General features: G+C 37.6%; 1 long non-coding RNA gene and 1 pseudogene across 1 annotated transcript; both read right to left on the bottom strand.

Moving 5' to 3' along the window:
* Positions 1–638: 638 nt before the first annotated feature.
* LOC107816518 (uncharacterized) lies at positions 639–2036 on the bottom strand. The gene is made up of 2 exons (XR_001654981.2): positions 1610–2036; positions 639–868 (listed from the first exon to the last, which is right to left on the bottom strand). It is a non-coding gene; the product is annotated as an uncharacterized LOC107816518 (long non-coding RNA).
* Positions 2037–4058: 2022 nt separating this feature from the next.
* On the bottom strand, positions 4059–6531 carry LOC107772425 (viridiflorene synthase-like; annotated as a pseudogene).
* Between the last annotated feature and the right edge of the window lie 12454 nt (positions 6532–18985).

The raw sequence follows: 18985 nt of genomic DNA, 5'->3' as shown, positions 1-18985 counted from the left end.
TGTGTCCGTGAAGTTAAAGCGCACCTAATATTCGCCTAACGTTTAAATTAATTAAAGGAAAACTAGTTAATTAAAATAGTAGAAAAATCTGATATTATTATTATTATTATTTTGAGCTTTATAGTTGGGAAAAATTATGCAAATAAATGTTGGATCAACTTTATCTATTTTAAAAGAAATGAGCCAACTTCTTGTTAAAAAAAAATGGGCCAGCTTGTATGGAGCTTTTGGGCTGCTGGAATTTATTATTAAAATGGGCCAAGAAATGAATTTCAATTGGCCCAATGCTATATAGAAGAAAATGGGTAATTTTGTTGTTTAAAGGTAAATGAGACAGCTTTTATTTTTTATTCAATAAGGCCCAAAGTTGATAAAATCTTAGCTCTTTACTTAGTTTGAGTTCATGACCATTAACTACATAGTCACAATTGTATGAACGTCCACTTTACAAAAATAGTCATTTTTGCAAATCCGGCAAAATGGCCAGATTCACAAAGATATTATCACAGCATTCCTAGAAGCATATGTTGGCAGTGAAATTTCAGCAACTAAAATGAACTCATGTTATGTGTTATACACCTAAAGTCATTCATAACATACTTAGCATTGTTACTCGGATATAATAGCTTGAAAACATGCTTAAAAAAATCCATAAACGACTTACATATCACATTCAAAAACTTACAACTCAATATTCAAGTATTATGAAGGACTATATTCACATTATCACATGCTTGATACATAACAATAACATACAAGCTCTTTTGTTGTCAAACTATTCATCACATCAAACACATTTAAATGGTGCAACATGTTCAAGTTGTTCCCATTGCTGAAAATACGTACATTACGAGTCTTAAAGGATTACCTGGTAGCAAAAGAATAAACAGTAGTTCAGCAACTAAAACAGCAGCAAAACTAGCAGCAAATCCGTGTTAAAACAACCCGAAAACTTAGAGAGGAAACTCTAAAGAGGACTTATACTTTTTTAAAAGTTTGCACTCTAAGATTTACTCCCACAGCTCACCATTTCAGCTTACTTTTCATGTGTTCAGCTGCTGATTTTTGTTTTTGTTTTTGTGACAAAGCAATTATAAAAAATGCCCCGCCCCCTGGAAGTGTGATGGAGTCCCATCTATATATCAAAACAACCAGCTATTTCAAAAAAAAATTAAAAATCAATCTTTTTGACAGATTTTTCTACAAAATCTGCTCTTAAATTCAAAAAGCAAGACTTTCTAGTTCAAATCTTGTCAAGTATTTCAAACAAAATTTGCTCTCCACTATTCAAAGATAGATTTTATTCAAGTAATGTCCAAAGGTCTACATTTTCTTACCAAACAATTTGACTTTTGAGTGTTGTACTCAAAGAGTCTTGAAGCAGTAAACAAACAACCAAACAAATACCATATACTCTTAAGTATTTTTCATTGCCTCACTTTTATCAATACAAAACTATTTTACTACTTCAACAAGTGCAAAAACAGAAAATTTAACATTTCAAACTTCAAAAACTAATGCTAAAATAATTAATAATAGACAAAAATAAAATCTAAAAATTAAAAAAAAAATAAAAAAAAATCAGCCGTAAAAAAGAATAGTATTTTACCATTTTACACATCAAAAGGCCGAAAAATGGTGGTATGCCAAAGAGGGTATTCCGGGAGGTCGCCGGAATTAGGCCGGATTTTGGTCGCCGGATTTTTGGGGTAGAATTGACATCAATAGCTAGGTCTTGAGGAGCTCTATCCATTGATGTAGGTATTTTGGGGTGGTAGTAGTTGGAGCTTCAAGAATTTGGGCAAAAAAGTGACGGAAAAGTTTCCTAGATCTAAGATTCAAGGAGTTTGATGGATTTTTTTTAGGATTTGGTTTGGAGATATGGAAAGAGGAATTTGTGGAGATTACGTGGTGTGAATTTGGAGGTGGTCCGCCGGCGGAGGCGATTTTCGGCAGGCGGCGGTGGGCGGAGCTGGGGCGGCGTAGAGAGATGAAGAGAGAGAGAAGAGAGAAGAAGGAGAGGGAAAGAAGAGAGAGGAAATAAGGGGGGAAATTGGGAATATTTTTGGGGATTTTAGGCTTTAAATACCTAGGATGAAGATCAAACTAGGACCGTTGGATTAAATCAAGATGGGTGGATGAGATTGAATTTTGTCACTTAACCAAAACGACGTAGTTTCAAGACAAAACTACGTCGTTTTAAGCTCTTCTTGGCAGCCCCCTTTTGGACCGGGTTTGGGCTCTTTGGGCTCAAATTTTGGGCCAATTTTGGCACAATTTTAATTAAATTACAATAGCCCAAACCCCACCCTATTTATCAAACCATTACTCAACTCTTAAAAACTATACATACACAAATAATAACAAACATACTTTTGTATATAACATACATAATATATATATATATATATATATATATATATATATATATATATATATATATATATATATATATATATATGTATATTATGAAAATAAAGTACTCATATAATTGAAATAAAAGAAATACTTTTTCTACAACATGAAAAAATAACTCATTTTATTGAAATAAAAAAAAACTTTGTTGAAATGAAAGAAAATACTTTTTCTATATCATGAAAAGAAGATACTTATTTTGTTGAAATGAAAGAAAATATTTTTTCTATATCATGAAAAGAATTTTTGTTGAAATGAAAGAAAATACATTTTCTACATCGTCAAACAAGAGTAATTTTTTTGTTAAAATAAAAAATACTTTTTTATATCATTAAAAGAAAATACTCATTTGTTGAAATGAAAAAAAAATCTATCTGTAACATAAAAAAGAAAGTATTGTTAATAATATTTTTATATTTAGGGTGAGGGTGGGGTGGGGGGAGGGGAGGAGGGTTGGCTGGGCGGGGTGGGGTTGGTAGGTGAAGGGTGTGGGGGTGGGTTGGTAAGGATGGGGAATAAGGGTGGGGAAGGTTGAAAAAGAGTTTTGGAAAATATTTTTCCTTCTCTTTATAGGGAAAATATTTTCCTCCAATTGAAGGAAAATGAGTTTATGAGAAAAATATTTTTCAAAACATTTAAACCAACCAAACATGAAAAAATTAAAAAACATTTTTTGTTTTCCTTCATACCAAACGCACCCTTTATGTGGCTGTTATGTTAGCCAATATTCCATCCCTGCATTCACTATTGGTTCTTCTAACTTCGTTTGGGTCTAAAAGAGAATAATTGTATCTGAAAGATAAACGATTTATAGGATGTGGAACTTTATTACTCTGAAGGAAAAAAAAGGTTGATTAGTTGAGACATGTTTATTTGTGCATGAGCTCTATCAAGATAAATATATAAAAATAAATACACGTGATACTTTTTAATTGATCTAATTTATGTTTTATCTTGTTATGTACCTTCTATCTTATATATTTGACTTTTTAATTTTTTGTATTTATGTCTTTCATTATTTTTTATTTTTTATTGCTTATATATTAAATTTAGCAAAAAATTATATTGAACTGCGTTAAGTACAGGTAAATTAACTAGTGTTCCATATTTTTAAGCCACCATTTAGACGATGTTGTCCCTATTTTTTAAAGTTGTCCAAATATAGCTCTTGAAAAATTATCCTTCCGGATACTATTAGCCTTGGATCTAATATTTGTTTATATATTGTTCAACTTTACAGGCAAAACATTAGGCTGTCGTCGTCTCACTTTTGCAATAACTTGCAAAATATTAGAAGGCAGTCTAATGTTTCTTATCAAAATTTCAATTTGCTCGAAAGTAATCTTTAGACCGTGGTCTAAAATATCCATAAGCTGCAGGAAAAATAAAAAGAAAGCAATTTAATTTACTAAATAAAAAAAAGGACAACCCGATGCACTAAGCTCCCGCTATGTGCGGGGTCCAGGAAAGAGTCGGATCACAAGGTTCTATTGTACGCAGTCTTACCCTACATTTCTGCAAGAGGCTGTTTTCATGGCTTGAACCCCTGACCTCCTGGTCACACGACAACAACTTTACCAGTTATGCATTTAATTTACTAAACAGTTAGTCCCCAAAAAGGATAACTGACGAAAATTTCTGTACTCTCGAGACACATACAATTTATTCATTCAAATAAAACATTTGCAATCAAAATAATACGATGGAGAAAAATTAAATCACTTATTAATGGAGTTTTAAATAAAATAGTACTCTAATGGTTCACATTAACTTATTTAATATTTGACCATCTTCCTTTGAGTCCTCTACGTGTTGATGGGATTGACGAGTAAGGCTTCAATTACAGACTTCACATTATTCTTTGGATTACTATATCCATCTTCATTATTCTTGTAAACCACATCAATTAGACGTGTCAGATTTACGATTGGCTTCAAGATTTCAGCTGGCATTGAAGAATTAGTAGGCTTAATAATGCACTCTTTGTTCAAATCCTTCCATGCATTTTCAGCCATTTCAGAAAGTTGTGCACTTGCTTCTTCCACTGTTAAATTGTGCTCTTTCATATAGCATTCTATTCCCGTCACAAGTTGTCCTTTTTCTTTCTCAATCTATATATACGAAAGAAAAAAAAGCAGATCATGGATCATGCAAACATTAACGAATTCACATCTCATTTGAGATTGAGAAGTAGTTTATATATCAATAAATACCTTGTAAGTTGCAACGTCATCAATAACTCGACCAATTAATGCTGAAGCCACAAGAATCTTAGGTTTATTCATCATCCAATCGAATGCTGCCTTTGAAGCTGATTTCATGCCCAATAATGAAGCTGGTGCAAGTAGGTAATAAGTTCCAGTTATGAGTGCATTGCTTAGGTATTCTTCAAATGGTGGACTTTTCCCTTTGATGAACCATTGTGCTTCAGTGTAGTAACTCCTCACGATTTCTTTCATCTTTATGTTTGAGAAATATAATAATATTAATTAAACTCATAAAATGAAAGAAAAATTATATATCTTAGAGTTTTAAGTGATCATACCGCCTCTTTGACGTAATATACTCTATTGAAACTCATATCTTGTTTCTCTACTTCGATGTCATATTCTTTGAAGAGATCGAGAAGAGTTGAATACACCGTTTTCATATATGTAGGGAGTCGATCAATTTCACTTGTATCCCACCTGCAATGATCGACAATGTTTTAATGTGAGTACCTTATTCCAACAATCATTATAGAGTAGATGTTTAATCAAATATTTTCATGAGTCTTTAGATGTACATTAGAAATTAAAAATGGAATATTGCATACCGGTCCACGGCTTCTGTGAATACTTCTAGTTCATCAAGAGTACCATATGAATCATATGTGTCGTCAATTACTGAAATCATAGCTACGCATTTTGCAAGCATAATTCGAGCATGAGAATATTGAGGTTCAAAATACACCCCTACGGCCCAAAAAAAGCACTCCACCATTCTATCTCGAACATACGAAAGCTTAGACGCGAGATCCAAATCTTTCCACCACCTTCAAAATAAATTAATGAGAGTCATATTTAGTTAATTAGCTCAAGTAATAAAATATATATGGTACTCAAATTAAATAAAAGCATCTTACTGTGTGAGTTCACTAAGCTCGTCCTTGTGTAGCACTTGCAACAAATTATAATCTAGTTTGGCAAGCCTTAGTAACTTGTCATTTCTTGATTCAGATTCTCCATATATTGAATGTTAAAATAGGCTTCAGCTCTTGGAATGCCTCTATGTAGAGATTGCATGAGTGCATGTGTTACTTGTTTCTCAATAATAGAAGAGCTTAATTTGGGTGCTATTTTCTCCAAATGTTCTTTTGTGAAGATAAGAGCCTCTTCTAATATTTCATCTTCATGTTCCCTTACTTGTGCTGCTTCATATAGATTGAGCATACCCTTTACATCTTTAAGTAAAGTTTCCATGAATTTTCCATTGTTGTCCTTGAATTGGTTGAAATGATCTAAATTCACAAAATATCTTGTTATAACAAATTAACTTAAAACATTCATTTAAATTAAACAAAATTGTAATATATGTACACATAAAACTATATACCACAAGAGATTGGATAGCCGTGTTGCCTAAACAATCGAAAATATAGGGAAACACTGTATAGATCATCTTCTTCTTGGATGACATTTAGATTAAACAACTTGCTTATTTGAACTTCAATCTCCTCTTCAAAGTGATATGAAATACCAAGGCGTTCAAGAGTATCAATCAAACATATTTTTTCTGTGGTGTCATTGCCAGTAGTACTGATTATCATGTGCTTGACTTCCTCCTTCAAAGTTTCAATCTCCTTTATATTTTTTTCGGAAACCTGTAATAATGCGCTCTCTCTCTTAGTATCAAAATATATAATGAAAAAAGGTGAACGAGAAATAAAGAAGCATAGATATATATACCTGATTATTCAACGCAGAACAACTAAATATATTTCCCCAGAGGCTAGGTGAAAAATTTGTTGTTGGGCGAAAAACCCCATCTTGGTGATTTCCATTCAATGATGCAATTGTTGCCATTGCAAGAGAACTTACAAGATCTGAAAATTTGAATGTGAAATTTTCAGTATTAGTTTCTGAGTTTGTATTGCCTTTTGGTACTAGTACACCACTATTTATATAGGGAATTAACTAGCTACTGGCTTGCCTTTTTGGAATTATATGTCACCATTTTACATGAAATTAACGTTTCCCATGAATGAAACCTTAATTTGCTTTTTTCTCAAACGAGTACAATAAAGCCGTGACGGGCCGCCTGCCATGTAAAATTTTCGTCATTTCTAATTTTTCGTGCAATGTTTAGGTTGATCCTATCATCCTACCAATTTAGAGACGAGTTTGGAATTTTAACTCAATAAATGTGAAAATCACTAACATGGGTGATTTAGGGGCGGAAGGGTATTCATCCGAACTCCATTCGTCCAAAAATTATACTATTTATATAAAGCAAATTTTGAGAATCTCCTTGACACAATTCAAAAGCTAGTTGTGCCCAAGGGAATTCAAAATCTTTGTGAGTTTACTGATTCAAGTCCTATTGGACACTTTCTCTTTCAATTTATTAACTTTTTCCTTGTTTGAACCCCATAGCAGAAATCCTGCCTCCCCAGTGATCACTAATACTTTTTTCCAAAATTACTATGAATATGCTATCGATTCGAGATGAATGTATAACTAATATAGGTATGACACATGGACAAAATAAATCCTCCTATGTCAAGCACGAAGACGTAGTTGAATAAAAATCAGCATAACATATATAGAGTCAACATGACTTCAAGAACCTTTAACGTCGGGCCACTAGCCACCGTTCAATCAAAGAGTGCTAATTAGTAGCTAGAAATATATTAAGTAAAAGCCAATTTTATCTTCTTCTCTGCACAAAGCACGTACGTCTGCAGCACTGTCAAATGATAAAATTTTATTCGTACAGAGTGTTTTACACCAAATTATACTAAATGTGACAATGTATTGTACACCTAATTAAGTGATAGACACGTGTCATGTATCAATTAAGCTAGTATAGATACATAATGAAAGTAAGTCTTTGTTGTTATTGAATTGTATGGATAGCTCATCTATTTTTAGAAAAAAATTCTTTAATACTATTTTTGAGTTGCTTTTAAATATTTCAGCCTTAAAAAGCCATGAAATATACTTTTTAACTTTTATCAACAAAATAAGAATGATCCAGCTTTTCAGTCTACTTTTCTTAGTTAGACCGTTGAAAGTCACAGGTATTCCATAACAATAAAGAATCCCAACTCTGGAATACTAAAATAACACAGAGCAAGTATGTACAAATTTCTTTCATTCTATACTCTATATGTGTATGTTGGATCGAACATCGACAAAATTTCTATACATGTTCGATGACACAAAAAGATAAAAAAAGAAAATACCTACACACAAAAATACAATCTTGACGTATAAATTTCTACAAATACGAAGCAAAAAAGTATGAGTTGTGCAATGATGAAAATAATGAGTTAAAAAAGAAAATATAGAGAGAAACATTGTTGTGACAAATAGCGCTAACATGGAGGACACCTTACATGCCACTATGGATACGCTGACTCAGCCAGGGAGTGCAGCTGTGAAACGTAGCTGGCGCGTGAAGATTCCATCCAAAAGATTAACAGATTTTGTTGTGAAGGTTAAGGGTTGAAATACGTGAAGGCATAGCAGATGGTTATATCATGAATAGAGCACAAGATAGTATAAATAAGTTGTTAAGCAATTGTAGTTGCAGGCTATTATGTTGCAGTAAGTTCTGGTTCTCATCTTTCAATTTTGTAATTCTCTCCTCTGTATCTTCAGTAGTCTTTGTATTGTTCTGTTGCTTGTAACTCCATTTGGTTGAGTTAATATAATCAGTACTTGGAATATTTGTCGATTGCTTCATTGATGCTTTCTGTCACATCCCTTTTTTTCCCCTCCAAAAGATATGGATGTAAAATGTTACGGATTGTGGGTTAAAGAGTTTTTCCATTTAAAGTGACATTTTTGAAGTAGGGATTATTTTTTGTTTAGAGTCGCCACTTGGAATTGATTTTTGGGTGTTCCAAATCACCTTTTATTTGAATCCCTATACAAAAGAAGATTTGACTCTTTTATTATTGGTCTGCGAAAATAAAATCCAGGTAAGAAATTATATTGACCGGGGAGAAGGTGTAAGGCATTCCTGAGTCCCTTTGTTCTAGCACAGTCACTTTATTGACAATAGCTTGGCTTGAATTAATTTTGAATAAACTATGATTTATTTGATTTTCATGTTTTATCTATCCACTTTTTATTATTAAAAAAATGGGATTATCTTTGAAACGAATCACCTGCGTGAATCCGTTTTGTTTATTGTATCAAAATTATGTCACACATACGTGTACACAATTAATAACATTTTTATTATTTATTAGGATTGTGTGGCCAACGTTGCGTGAATGCGTACCTTGATTTATTAGTGGGATCATAACTATGTCACGCAAACGGATACATAATTACGATAATTTATTTATTAATACGCGCCTAAATCATTCTAACGCATTTATAAATTATTTGCTAACTACATTTGAGATGTATTGTGAAGCGCGGAGTTATGGAATAATCGAGGAGAATGGGTTAGTTTTGTTCTTATTAAATTGGGCCTAACAGAAATTATTGCAGTCCAAAGCCTAGCTTGTCTAATGTAGCTACTCAATAAATTGTTTGAAAACTCCGGCTATTAAAATACTACCCCACATTGTCTAGTTAACATGCAATTTTTATGTTTTAACTACAAGTAAAGAACTAACCATGATAGGATATTCAAGAACTACACCAATAAAACAACTAATAAGATAATCAAGTAACAAAAATCTAAATCACATTGAATAATTTTAACAAATTTCATGCTTCAAAAGATATATTCACATGTGTAGAAATAAAAAATTTAAACGAAAGTTGAAGGGTTAACCTCAATGGAGAAATTTTCTTTCATGTTAATAGTGAATCTTCAACGTCGTATTACAATAAAAATGCCTACAAGCTTGGAAGCGGGCAGGACGTTGACTGGAGCTCTATCACACGACCTTGCTAATTCAACCATGAAATTACACTGCGACTTCGACGGAACTCAAACTTGAAAACTGTTGATGCGTTATGTGAAAAAGTGGACTATTTTAAGGTGCTTTCAATGGAGTTTTTGGCTGGTTTTTAGACTGATTTTTCAGAAGATTCGCAACTAATTTTTGCCGCTCTCTTGGGCTGTATTTTGCAGTTGTTTTGAGGTTGTTATGGGACTGTTTTTGGACAGAGAAGAGGGCTGATTTTGGGGTAGATTTTCAGTTCTTTTTGGTTCAAAATAGAGCTGAAGTTGTAACTCCTTTAATGATGTTAAAAACTGATTTTTATGACCTCTTTTCTGCCCTATGGTGATGGATTTGAGGGGATTTTTATGGCTATTTTTGGATGGCCAAAAATGAAGTTCATGGCTGTCACTTTTCTTGCTTTTTCATCCTTTTTTTATATGTTGTTCATGTGTGTTTGTGGGGCGTGAGTTGTTTTCTCATATAGTGGAGGGGATCATGGGAGTTAAAGTGTAAGGGTGGAATATGAGTTGGAAAGTGTAAAGGTGGAATGGGAGTTGTGAGGGAATAATTGTGTTGGTGGTAAAGTATGTGCTAAACGACGTGAGGGAGTTTAGAAAAATGTAAGTGTGGTCAAAAATTAGGTGCTCACAGCATGCCCCTCTTTGCTTGGAAACATGAAGAGTTTTCAAACAAAGAGAATGTGAGCCATGTAACTAATTTTTGAACATGTCTTTATTCAAAATGGAAGAAATAAGGATAAGAGAAAGGGTGCAACCGAGTCTTGATTTCGGACAACCTACATATCCTGGGTTGTAAGGGAATCTGGTCGCATTTAGTTCAAGGAGAATTATGGAATGATGAGTTGAGAAGTCGAGTGAGGTTCCGTCGAGGCTCCGGTTCGTAAGTCTGTTATTACATCAAAAATCAAAAACAAACTAAAAAAGCCTATCAGCTATGAGTTACAAGATTCTTATCTATGAGTCATCTGAAACTTGTACTTGAGTCTTGGATGGTTCTTCCTGCAGACTGTGATCTGAATCTTGATGCCCGTTAGCTGCAACCGCTGGTTCATTCTTCTTCAGCTTTTCGGATCATGACAGGACATGCAGAGCTTGTGACTTCAACTATGTCTTGAGCAATTCACATCTTTTCTCCGCTTCTGCACTTTTGATTCACTTCTTTTCCTTAGTTTTCTTTTCTTTTATTTGAATCGAGACTTCTTCTTTTGGTCGCCTCATAACTTGTTCCTCAAGATAAAAACCTGTTCAGGCACCAAAGCAAACAAACAAACGAAATTTTTTGCCCCAGTTTTTACTAGGAAAATTTCGTGAGTTATTCGTAACAAAAATCTAAACTATTTCTTTATTAAAAGCACTATAGTATCAGAATTGGTGTACCCTAGAAAAATATGATTCTTTGGGAATGGTGTACCCTGATTGTCTAAATGGTGTCTAAACTAAGGATTGATGTAACCTATGTTGGAAAACAAAGCTAGGGATTGACGTACCGTATACTGGTAAGGAAATGTAACCAGGGTTGGTGCCATGTATTACTGAAAAAGGAAATGTAACAAGGGGTTGACACCCTGTATTACTGACAAAAATGTTGAATCCCCCTGGGTGATAAAGTTCTACTTGGGTTAAACTACAAAAGGCAAGTCTGCGTGAAGATTACTTCTACACGGAATTATGAGCTGGATCCCCCTAGGTGAAAAGGTTCTATCTGGGTTAAGCTATGAAAAATAACAAGAGCGAAGAGTACTTCGACACAAAACTATGAGCCGGATCCCCTTAGGCGAAAAGGTTCTACCTGGGTTGAGCTACGTAAAACAAGCCTCGGCGAAGAGTACTTCTACCCGGAAATAGGAGCTGGATCCCCCTAGGTGAAAAGGTTTTACCTGGTTTAAACTAACAAAAATCAAGCCTGATCGAAGAGTAATTCTACCCGAAACTTTGAGCTAGATCCCCCTAGGTGAAACGGTTCCACCTGAGTTAAGCTGCGTAAAAATAACCTGAGAGAAGAGTACTTCTATCCGGAAATATGAACTGGATCCCCCTAGGCGAAAATGTTCTACCTGGGTTAAGCTATCTAAAACAACCTGAGCGAAGAGTACTTCTACCCAAAATTATGAGCTGGATCCCCCTAGGCTACAAGGTTCTACCCGGGTTAAGCTATGAAAACTAAGCCTGCGCAAAGAGTTCTTCTACCGAAAATTATGAGCTAGACCCTTCTACGCGAAAACGTTCTACATGGGTTAAGAAATAAAAACTAAGCATGGGCGAAGAAGACTTCTACCCGGAAATATGATATGGATCCCCCTTAGGCGAAATGTTGTATTTGGGTTAAGCTATGAATACTAAGCCCAGGCGAAGAATACTTTCACACGGAAATAGGAGCTGGATCCTCCTAGGCGAAAAGGTTCTACCTGGGTTAAGCTACAAAAACTAAGTCTGGGCGAAGAGTAATTCTACTCGGAACTATGAGCTGGACCCCCTTAGGCGAAATGGTTCCACCTAAGTTAAGTTGTGTAAAAACAACCTGAGTGAAGACGACTTCTAACCGAAAATATGAGCTAGATCCCCCTAGGCAAAAAGGTTTTATCTGGGTTAAGCTGTCAAAACTAAGCATGAGCGAAAAGTACTTCTACCCAGAAATAAGAGCTGGATCCCCTAGGCGAAAATGTCCTAACTGGGTTAAGCTATGAAAACTAAGACTGGGCGAAGAGTACTTCTACCCGAAAATAGGAGCTGGATCCCCCTAAGCGAAAACGTTCTACCTGGGTTAAGCTATGAAAACTAAGCCTGGGCAAATAGTACTTTTACCCTAAGTAAAAAGTTTCTACCTGGGTTATGCTACGAAAAGCAAGCCTGAGCGAAGAGTACTTCTACTTGGAACTATGAGTTGGATATCCTTAGGCGAAAAGGTTCTACCTAGGTTAAACTATGAAAACTAAGCCTGGGCGAATAGTACTTCTACTCGGAAATAAGAGCTGGATCCCCCTAGGTAAAAAGGTTCTACCTGGGTTAAGCAATAAAAACTAAGCCTGGGTGAAGAGTACTTCTACCCGGAAGTAGGATATGGATCTCCCTAGGCCAAAAGGTTCTACCTGGGTTAAGTGGCGTAAAACAAAGCCAGGGCAAAAATTATTTCTACCCGAAAATATGAGCTAGATCCCCCAGGCGAAAAGGTTCTACCTGGGTTAATATGCGTAAAAACAACCTGAGCGAAGAGTACTTCTACCCGAAAATATGAGTTGGATCCCCCTAGCCGAAAATGTTTTATCAGGTTAAGCTGTGAAAACTAAGCATGGGTGAAAAGTACTTCCACCCAGAAATAGGAGCTAGATCCCCCTATGCGAAAATGTTCTACCAGGGTCAAGCTAGGAAAACAAAGCCAGGGCAGAGAGTACTTCTACCCGGAAATAGGAGTTGGATCCCCCTAGGCGAAAAGGTTCTACCTGGGTTAAGCTATGAAAACTAAGCCTGGGCGAAGATTACTTCTACCCGGAAATATGAGCTGGATCCCCCTAGGCGAAAAGGTTCTACCGGGGTTAAGCTATCTAAAACAACCTGAGCGAAGAGTACTTCTACCCGAAACTATGAGCTAAATCCCCCTAGGCTACAAGGTTCTACGCGGGTTAAGCTACGAAAACTAAGCCCGCGCAAAGAGTTCTTCTACCGAAAATTATGAGCTAGACCCTTCTACGCGAAAATGTTCTACATGGGTTAAGAAATAAAAACTAAGCATGGGCGAAGAAGACTTCTACCCGGAAATATGATCTGGATCCCCCTTAGGCGAAAATATTGTATTTGGGTTAAGCTATGTATACTAAGCCCTGGCGAAGAATACTTCACACGGAAATAGGAGCTAGATCCTCTTAGTTAAGCTATAAAAACTAAGTTTGGGCGAAGAGTAATTCTACCCGGAACTATGAGCTGGACCCCCTAGGCGCAACGGTTCCACCTGAGTTAAGCTGCATAAAAACAACCTGAGGGAAGAGTACTTCTACCCGAAAATAGGAGCTAGATCCCCCTAGGCAAAAAGTTTCTACCTGGGTTAGGCTACGAAAAGCAAGCCTGAGCGAAGAGTACTTCTACTCGGAACTATGAGCTGGATACCCCTAGGCGAAAAGGTTCTACATGGGTTAAGCTATGAAAACTAAGCCTGGGTGAAGAGTACTTCTACCCGAAATAAGAGCTGGATCCCCCTAGGTGAAAAGACTCTACTTGGGTTAAGCAATGAAAACTAAGCCTGGGCGAAGAGTACTTCTACCCGGAAATATGAGTTGGATCCCCCTAAGCGAAAAGGTTCTACCGGGGTTAAGCTATCTAAAACAACCTGAGCGAAGAGTACTTCTACCCGAAACTATGAGCTGAATCCCCCTAGGCTACAAGGTTTTACGCGGGTTAAGCTACGAAAACTAAGCCTGCGCAAAGAGTTCTTCTACCGAAAATTATGAGCTAGACCTTTCTACGCGAAAACGTTCTACATGGGTTAAGAAATAAAAACTAAGCATGGGCGAAGAAGACTTCTACCCGGAAATATGATCTGGATCCCCCTTAGGCGAAAATGTTGTATTTGGGTTAAGCTATGAATACTAAGCCCAGGCGAAGAATACTTTCACACGGAAATAGGAGCTGGATCCTCCTAGGCGAAAAGGTTCTACCTGGGTTAAGCTACAAAAACTAAGTATGGGCGAAGAGTAATTCTACTCGGAACTATAAGCTGGACCCCCCTAGGTGAAAAGGTTTCACCTGAGTTAAGCTGCGTAAAACCAACCTGAGCGAAGAGTACTTCTCCTTGGAAATATGAGCTGGATCCCCATAGGTGAAAAGGTTCTATCTGGGTTATGCTGTGAAAATTAAGCATAAGTGAAAATTACTTCTACCCAGAAATAGGAGCTGGATCCCCCTAGGCGAAAATGTTCTACCTAAGTTAAGCTATGAAAATTAAGCTAAGGCGAAGAGTACTTCTACCTGGAAATAGGAGATGGATCCCCCTAGGCAAAAAGGTTCTACCTGGGTTAAGCTATAAAAACTAAGCTAGGGCGAATAGTACTTCTACCCGAAAATAGGAGCTGGATCCCCCTAGGCAAAAAGTTTCTACCTACGTTAAGCTACGAAAAGCAAGCATGAGCGAAGAGTACTTCTACTCGGAACTATGAGCTGGATACCCTTAGGCGAAAAGGTTCTACATGGGTTAAGCTATGAAAACTAAGCCTGGGCGAAGAGTACTTCTACTCAGATATAAGAGCTGGATCCCCCTAGGTGAAAAGACTCTACTTGGGTTAAGCAATAAAAACTAAGCCTGGGTGATGAGTACTTCTACACGGAAGTAGGAGATGGATCCCCCTAGGTTAAAAGGTTCTACCTGGGTTAAGTTGCGTAAAAACAAAGCCAGGGCGAAAAGTATTTCTACCCGAAAATATGAAATAGATCCCCCTAGGGGAAAAGGTTCTACCTGGTTTAAGCTGCGGAAAAACAACCTGTGCGAAGAGTACTTCTACCCAGAAATATGAGCTGGATCCCCCTAGGCGAAAAGGTTCTATCCGGGTTAAGCTGTGAAAACTAAGCATGGGCGAAAAATACATCTAACCAGAAATAGGAGTTGCATTCCCCTAGGCGAAAATGTTCTACCTGGGTTAATCTATGAAAACTAAGCCAGGGCGAACAGTACTTCTACCCGGAAATAGGAGCTGGATCCCCCTAGGCGAAAAGGTTCAACCTGGGTTAAGCTATGAAAACTAAGCCTAGGCAAATAGTACTTATACTCGAAAATATGATCTGGATCCCCTAGGCAAAAAGGTTCTACCTGGGTTAAGATATCTAAAACAACCTGAGTGAAGAGTACTTCTACCCGAAACTATGAGCTGGATTCCCCTAGGCTACAAGGTTCTACCCGGGTTAAGCTACGAAAACTAAGCCTGGGCGAAGAGTTCTTCTACCAAAATTATGAGCTGGATCCCCCTAGGCGAAAATGTTCTACCTGGGTTAAGCAATAAAAACTAAGCCTGGGCGATAAAGACTTCTACCCGGAAATATGATCTGGATCCCCCTTAGACGAAAAGATTGTACCTGGGTTAAGCTATGAATACTAAGTCTGGGCGAAGAATACTTCCACACAGAAATAGGTGTTGGATCCTCTTAGGTGAAAAGGTTCTACCAGGGTTAAGCTACAAAAACTAAGTCTCGGCGAAGAGTAATTCTACCCAGAACTATGAGCTGGACCCCATAGGCGAAATGGTTCCACCAGAGTTAAGTTGCGTAAAAACAATCTGAGCAAAGAGTAATTCTACCCGGAAATAGGAGCTGGATCCCCCTAGGTGAAAAGGTTCTATCTGGGTTAAGTTGTGAAAACTAAGCATGAGCGAAAAGTACTTCTACCTAGAAATAGGAGCTGGATCCCCCAAGGCGAAAATGTTCTACCTGGGTTAAGCTATGAAAACTAAGCCTGGGCGAAGAGTACTTCTACCTGAAAATAGGAGCTGGATCCCCCTAGGCGAAAAAGTTCTACCTGGGTTACGCTATGAAAACTAAGCCAGGGTGAATAGTACTTCTACCCCAAAATAAGAGTTAAATCCCTCTAGGCAAAACGTTTCTACCTAGGTTAAGCTACGAAAACCAAGCCTGAGCGAAGAGTACTTCTACTCTGAACTATGAGCTGGATACCCCTAGGTGTAAAGGTTCTACACGGGTTAAGCTATGAAAACTAAGCCTGGGCGAAGAGTACTTCTACTCGGAAATAAGAGGTGGATTCCCCTAGGTGAAAAGGTTCTACCCGGGTTAAGCAAAAAAAACTAAGCCTGGGTGAAGAGTACTTCTACCCAGAAATAGGAGATAGATCTCCCTAGGCAAAAATGTTCTACCGGGGTTAAGTTGCATAAAAACAAAGCCTGGGCGAAAAGTATTTCTACCCGAAAATATGAGCTGGATCCCCTTAGGCGAAAAGGTTCTACCTGGGTTAAGCTGCGTAAAAATAACCTGAGCCAAGAGTACTTCTGCTCGAAACTATGAGCTGGATCCCCCTAGGCGAAAAGGTTCTACTTAGGTTAAGCTACGTAAACTATGCTTGGGCGAAGAGTACTTCTACATGCAAATATGAGCTGGATCACCCTAGGCGAAAAGGTTCTGCCTGGGTTAAGCTATGTAAAAACAACCTGAGTGTAGAGTACTTCTACCCGGAACTATGAGCTGGATCCATTTAGGCAAAAAGGTTCTACCTGGGTTAAGTTGCGTAAAAACAACCTGAGCGAAGAGTACTTCTACCCGGAACTGTGAGCTGGATCCCTCTAGGCGAAAATGGTTCTACCTGGGTTAAGTTACATAAACTAAACCTGAGCAAAGAGTGTTTCTACCCGAAAACTATGAGCTGGACCCCCCTAGGCGAAAAGGTTCTACCTGAGTTAAGCTACAAAATGCAAGGCTGGGCAAAGAGTAATTCTACTCGGGACTATGAGATGGATTCCTCTAGGCGTAATGGTACTACCCGAGCTAAGCCATGAAAACTAAACCTGGGTAAAGAGTACTTCTACCCGAAAATAGGAGATGGATCCCCCTAGGTAAAAAGGTTCTACCTGGGTTAAGTTGCATAAAAACAAAGCCTGGGCAAAAAGTATTTCTACCCGAAAATATGAGCTGGATCCCCTTAGGCGAAAAGGTTCTACCTGGGTTAAGCTGCGTAAAAATAACCTGAGCCAAGAGTACTTCTGCTCGAAACTATGAGCTGGATCCCCCTAGGCGAAAAGGTTCTACTTAGGTTAAGCTACGTAAACTATGCTTGGGCGAAGAGTACTTCTACATGCAAATATGAGCTGGATCACCCTAGGCGAAAAGGTTCTGCCTGGGTTAAGCTATGTAAAAACAACCTGAGTGTAGAGTACTTCTACCCGGAACTATGAGCTGGATCCATTTAGGCAAAAAGGTTCTACCTGGGTTAAGTTGCGTAAAAACAACCTGAGCGAAGAGTACTTCTACCCGGAACTGTGAGCTGGATCCCTCTAGGCGAAAATGGTTCTACCTGGGTTAAGTTACATAAACTAAACCTGAGCAAAGAGTGTTTCTACCCGAAAACTATGAGCTGGACCCCCCTAGGCGAAAAGGTTCTACCTGAGTTAAGCTACAAAATGCAAGGCTGGGCAAAGAGTAATTCTACTCGGGACTATGAGATGGATTCCTCTAGGCGTAATGGTACTACCCGAGCTAAGCCATGAAAACTAAACCTGGGCGAAGAGTAATTCTACCCGAAAATAGGAGCTGGATCCCCCTAGGCGAAAAGTTTCTACCTAGGTTAAGCTGCGTAAAAACAACCTCAGCGAAGATTACTTCTACCCAGAACTATGAGTTGGATCCCCCTAAGCTAAAAGGTTCTACCTGGGTTAAACTTTGTAAAAATAACCTGAGTGAAGAGTACTTCTACCCGGAACTATGAGCTGGATCCCTAGGCGAAAAGGTTCTACTTGGGTTAAGTTGCGTAAAAACATCCTGAGCGAAGAGTACTTCTACCCGGAACTATGAGTTGGATCCTTCTATGCGAAAAGGTTCTACCAGGGTTAAGCTACATAAAAATAACCTGAGCGAAGAGTACTTATATTCAGAACTATGATCTAGATCCCCCTAGGCAAAAAGGTTCTACCTGGATTAAGCTGCGTAAAAATAATCTGAGCAAAGAGTACTTCTACCCGTAACTATGAGCCGGATCCCCCTAGGCGAAATGTTCTACCTGTGTTAAGCTGCTTAAAAACAACTTGAGCGAAGAGTACTTCTACTCGGAACTATGAACCGGATCCCCCTACGCGAAAAAGTTCTACCTGGGTTAAGCTGCATAAAAACAACCTCAGCGAAGAGTACTTCTACCCGAAACTATGAGCTGGATCCCCCTAGGCAAAAAGGTTCTACCTGAGTTAAGGTACGTAAAACAACCTGAGCAAAGAGTACTTCTACCCGGAACTATGAGTTTTATCCCCTAGGCGAAAAGCTTCTACTTGGGTTAAGCTATGAAAATGTGAGGCATACACTGCAGTGATTTATTCTAGAAATAAAGGAAAGTGAAGATTTTTAGGAAACTTACCTTTGATGGCATTCGTCCTATAGGAATAGCCATTCTGCACTACTTTGTTCCTACTTCAAAAAAAGAAAAATTGTGAGGTTTTAAAGTGGTGGCCAGTTTGTGGCCTTGATACCCTTTCCGAGGTTGGGTGCCCTTTCAATCTATCTTTTTGCTTCAATCAAGAGCCCTATAAATCAGTCTTGTTATTCCTTCTTTGCCTTGGTTTTGGAATAGAGTTAGACCGAAAGGGATTAAAAGAAAAATAAACAATGAAATTGACAGTGAATTTAGGTAAGAGGTCTCCCTTTCGGGGAAAGGAAAGAACTTATCTGGAATATATGCAGACTTCAATGAACATGACATGCCTTTTGGACTGGATGTCTGATCTGTGTAAACAGTCCGACTCTCAGAAAT

Source organism: Nicotiana tabacum, chromosome 3 (assembly GCF_000715075.1).
Source record: "Nicotiana tabacum cultivar K326 chromosome 3, ASM71507v2, whole genome shotgun sequence".
In the NCBI taxonomy this organism is placed as follows: domain Eukaryota; kingdom Viridiplantae; phylum Streptophyta; class Magnoliopsida; order Solanales; family Solanaceae; genus Nicotiana; species Nicotiana tabacum.
The sequence above is the reverse complement of the archived record's forward strand: the minus strand, read 5'-3'. Positions and strand labels throughout refer to the sequence as shown.